The following is a 5,000-nucleotide window of genomic DNA, read 5'->3' as shown; positions in this document are numbered from 1 at the left end:
AAGAAAAGTAATCGCTGACAGCACGAAGGATGTCACGCGACTAGTTAGCAGGCTAGAGTCTCGTTCGTTATCGGAATTAACCAGACAAATCGCTCCACCAACTAAGAACGGCCATGCACCACCACCCACCGAATCAAGAAAGAGCTATCAATCTGTCAATCCTTCCGGTGTCCGGGCCTGGTGAGGTTTCCCGTGTTGAGTCAAATTAAGCCGCAGGCTCCACTCCTGGTGGTGCCCTTCCGTCAATTCCTTTAAGTTTCAGCTTTGCAACCATACTTCCCCCGGAACCCAAAAGCTTTGGTTTCCCGGAGGCTGCCCGCCGAGTCATCGGAGGAACTGCGGCGGATCGCTGGCTGGCATCGTTTATGGTTAGAACTAGGGCGGTATCTGATCGCCTTCGAACCTCTAACTTTCGTTCTTGATTAATGAAAACATACTTGGCAAATGCTTTCGCTTCTGTTCGTCTTGCGACTATCCAAGAATTTCACCTCTAACGTCGCAATACGAATGCCCCCGCCTGTCCCTATTAATCATTACCTCGGGTTCCGAAAACCAACAAAATAGAACCGAGGTCCTATTCCATTATTCCATGCACACAGTATTCAGGCGGGCTTGCCTGCTTTAAGCACTCTAATTTGTTCAAAGTAAACGTGCCGGCCCACCGAGACACTCACTCAAGAGCACCCTGGTAGGATTGCAACGGGGTCCGCCTCGGGACGCACGAGCACGCACGAGGCGCGTCGCACGCCTTCAGCTCGCCCCACCGGCAGGACGTCCCACGATACATGCCAGTTAAACACCGACGGGCGGTGAACCAACAGCGTGGGACACAAATCCAACTACGAGCTTTTTAACCGCAACAACTTTAATATACGCTATTGGAGCTGGAATTACCGCGGCTGCTGGCACCAGACTTGCCCTCCAATAGATACTCGTTAAAGGATTTAAAGTGTACTCATTCCGATTACGGGGCCTCGGATGAGTCCCGTATCGTTATTTTTCGTCACTACCTCCCCGTGCCGGGAGTGGGTAATTTGCGCGCCTGCTGCCTTCCTTGGATGTGGTAGCCGTTTCTCAGGCTCCCTCTCCGGAATCGAACCCTGATTCCCCGTTACCCGTTACAACCATGGTAGGCGCAGAACCTACCATCGACAGTTGATAAGGCAGACATTTGAAAGATGCGTCGCCGGTACGAGGACCGTGCGATCAGCCCAAAGTTATTCAGAGTCACCAAGGCAAACGGACCGGACGAGCCGACCGATTGGTTTTGATCTAATAAAAGCGTCCCTTCCATCTCTGGTCGGGACTCTGTTTGCATGTATTAGCTCTAGAATTACCACAGTTATCCAAGTAACGTGGGTACGATCTAAGGAACCATAACTGATTTAATGAGCCATTCGCGGTTTCACCTTAATGCGGCTTGTACTGAGACATGCATGGCTTAATCTTTGAGACAAGCATATGACTACTGGCAGGATCAACCAGGGAGCTGCGTCAACTAGAGCTGAGCAGCCGGCCGCCCGGGAGTGTGTCCCGGGGGCCCGCGCGAACACGCAAGCGTCCGCTCAATTATTCTGCAAACAGGAGGAGGCTGAGCTCCCCTGCACAATACACCTCGAAACCCTCTCAGGTCCCGGCGGCGCGCAGCGCCGTCCTAAGTACTTGGTCGGGTTCGAGAGAGGCGCAATCGCCCGGAGTTTGGCGAGTAGACGCTTTAGGTGCGACCACCCGTGCTCCCAACTGAGCTTGCCGCTGCCGACAGAGGCCCGGGAGCGTGCTGTCGTGGCATTGCCGGCGGGAGACAACACGCGCCACCTACGGTGGCCGGCAGCTCCAACGCCAGCGCCACAGAAGGACAAAAGCCCCACTTGGGTGCCGAAGCGAACTCTCCCAGCACAGCGCACGCGCCAACACGTCCGCACAGCTGCGATACAAACCACCTGCGAGAACCGCAGAGGCGACCGAGCAGCAGACGGCGTCGCGGCGCCGAGCGCCGGGCGGCGGCGCATCCTCAGCGCACACAGTCCTCAATCGGACCAGCACACTGCAGATGTCCACCGCGCTTCGCACCGGGCCCGCGAGGACCTACTTTGGCCGCACGGCGCCGCGTGCAGGGTGCGCCGGCGCGCAGCTGCGCCGCCTGCCGCCTCCGTCGGCCGGCGCGCCTGCCACTGGCCGCCCCCACCAGCCGGCTGTAGCGCGTGCGCCCACGCACCGCGCGGCCAGCACGCCGGGAGGCCCCCCCTCACCGGCCGGGGACGGTCCCACCCAGCCACCGCCGCGTATCGCTTCACACCCACATGCCATTCACGTTCGTGGGCATGGTGGGTATCGCTGAAACAACCGGTTGGTAGCTCAACCGATCGTCGCCATCACTGATTCACCTCTAGCGAGAACAACCGCACCACAACCGTTTACCAGTTGTTCATTTGCGTAACGTCACCAGCAAACGTAGACGTCCATCGCCATTTGCAAATTCAACGATTGTTGCATGCCTGTGTCAGGTGTCACGACACACTATGTCTGCCCACATACACGCAACAACATGTGCACGCTTCGCGAACACGTGGAAGGTGGCCCCCGTACGTATGCGATGTCCATTGCGCGAACGACTGTCAACCGGCCTCTGTCGCATGTCGCAGATGTGGAACGCAGTGCACCATGCTATCACGGTGTGTGAGAAGAGACGACTACGTCTGACAACACGCGCCACTACATCAACAGACGGCTCATGCTGATCGCCATCCACGGCATACCATACTGCAATCCAGCTCTTATAGGGAGACGACACGTAGCTGAGTGCACAATATTTGGACCGTATGGTTCGCCGTTGTTGGCGCAGTCGTGGTACGGTCACACATGTACCACGATGTATCATTCAGTACATGAGGACCAATGTGCAGTACAGTGTGTGATTTGGACGTACAACATCAGCGGACAGTTGACACACGCCGTACCACAACGTAGGCTGTGCTTCGCCATGCAAATGCCAATGAACAACTGCGAAGGGCATTGAGCATGTACGTCCTGCTGCCATCCGCATTACAGTGTATAGCTGCAAGGTGTTTAACATGAAGCGATACTCTGGGGACCAGGCAGTGCGAGTAGCAAACTATATTGCGGGGGTTGCAGTTAGGCAACACCACACTAATTTAACGCGTCGTATGACAATTACAGAGCAGGTTAAGGCCCAACGTGTGTTGGGTTAAGGCCCAACGTGTGTTGGGTTAAGGCCCAACGTGTGTTGGGTTAAGGCCCAACGTGTGTTGGGTTAAGGCCCAACGTGTGTTGGGTTAAGGCCCAACGTGTGTTGGGTTAAGGCCCAACGTGTGTTGGGTTAAGGCCCAACGTGTGTTGGGTTAAGGCCCAACGTGTGTTGGGTTAAGGCCCAACGTGTGTTGGGTTAAGGCCCAACGTGTGTTGGGTTAAGGCCCAACGTGTGTTGGGTTAAGGCCCAACGTGTGTTGGGTTAAGGCCCAACGTGTGTTGGGTTAAGGCCCAACGTGTGTTGGGTTAAGGCCCAACGTGTGTTGGGTTAAGGCCCAACGTGTGTTGGGTTAAGGCCCAACGTGTGTTGGGTTAAGGCCCAACGTGTGTTGGGTTAAGGCCCAACGTGTGTTGGGTTAAGGCCCAACGTGTGTTGGGTTAAGGCCCAACGTGTGTTGGGTTAAGGCCCAACGTGTGTTGGGTTAAGGCCCAACGTGTGTTGGGTTAAGGCGCAACGTGTGTTGGGTTAAGGCGCAACGTGGGTTACGTTAAGGCGCAACGTGGGTTACGTTAAGGCGCAACGTGGGTTACGTTAAGGCGCAACGTGGGTTACGTTAAGGCGCAACGTGGGTTACGTTAAGGCGCAACGTGGGTTACGTTAAGGCGCAACGTGGGTTACGTTAAGGCGCAACGTGGGTTACGTTAAGGCCCAATATAGGTTAGGTTAAGGCCCAATATAGGTTAGGTTAAGGCCCAATATAGGTTAGGTTAAGGCCCAATATAGGTTAGGTTAAGGTACAATATAGGTTAGGTTAAGGTACAATATAGGTTAGGTTAAGGTACAATATAGGTTAGGTTAAGGTACAATATGGGTTAGGTTAAGGTACAATATGGGTTAGGTTAAGGCGCAATATGGGTTAGGTTAAGGCGCAATATGGGTTAGGTTAAGGCGCAATATGGGTTAGGTTAAGGCGCAATATGGGTTAGGTTAAGGCGCAATATGGGTTAGGTTAAGGCGCAATATGGGTTAGGTTAAGGCGCAATATGGGTTAGGTTAAGGCGCAATATGGGTTAGGTTAAGGCGCAATATGGGTTAGGTTAAGGTACAATATAGGTTAGGTTAAGGTACAATATAGGTTAGGTTAAGGTACAATATAGGTTAGGTTAAGGTACAATATGGGTTAGGTTAAGGTACAATATAGGTTAGGTTAAGGCACAATATGGGTTAGGTTAAGGCGCAATATGGGTTAGGGTAAGGCGCAATATGGGTTAGGTTAAGGCGCAATATGGGTTAGGTTAAGGCGCAACGTGGGTTACGTTAAGGCGCAACGTGGGTTACGTTAAGGCGCAACGTGGGTTACGTTAAGGCGCAACGTGGGTTACGTTAAGGCGCAACGTGGGTTACGTTAAGGCGCAACGTGGGTTACGTTAAGGCCCAATATAGGTTAGGTTAAGGCCCAATATAGGTTAGGTTAAGGCCCAATATAGGTTAGGTTAAGGCCCAATATAGGTTAGGTTAAGGCCCAATATAGGTTAGGTTAAGGTACAATATAGGTTAGGTTAAGGTACAATATAGGTTAGGTTAAGGTACAATATGGGTTAGGTTAAGGCGCAATATGGGTTAGGTTAAGGCGCAATATGGGTTAGGTTAAGGCGCAATATGGGTTAGGTTAAGGCGCAACGTGGGTTACGTTAAGGCGCAACGTGGGTTACGTTAAGGCGCAACGTGGGTTACGTTAAGGCGCAACGTGGGTTACGTTAAGGCGCAACGTGGGTTACGTTAAGGCCCAATA

At 53.2% G+C, this 5,000-nt stretch overlaps 1 non-coding gene across 1 annotated transcript in view; it reads right to left on the bottom strand.

Moving 5' to 3' along the window:
• Positions 1–1,488, bottom strand: part of LOC124571354 — a 1,910-nt gene extending 422 nt beyond the window's left edge. The window contains exon 1 of the ribosomal RNA XR_006971808.1: positions 1–1,488. This exon is cut by the window's left edge and continues 422 nt beyond it. This is a non-coding gene — a ribosomal RNA (small subunit ribosomal RNA).
• Positions 1,489–5,000: the final 3,512 nt, after the last annotated feature.

This window comes from Schistocerca americana, unplaced genomic scaffold (assembly GCF_021461395.2).
Source record: "Schistocerca americana isolate TAMUIC-IGC-003095 unplaced genomic scaffold, iqSchAmer2.1 HiC_scaffold_1687, whole genome shotgun sequence".
NCBI lineage: Eukaryota > Metazoa > Arthropoda > Insecta > Orthoptera > Acrididae > Schistocerca > Schistocerca americana.
This window is presented reverse-complemented; position numbering and strand designations above follow the sequence as displayed.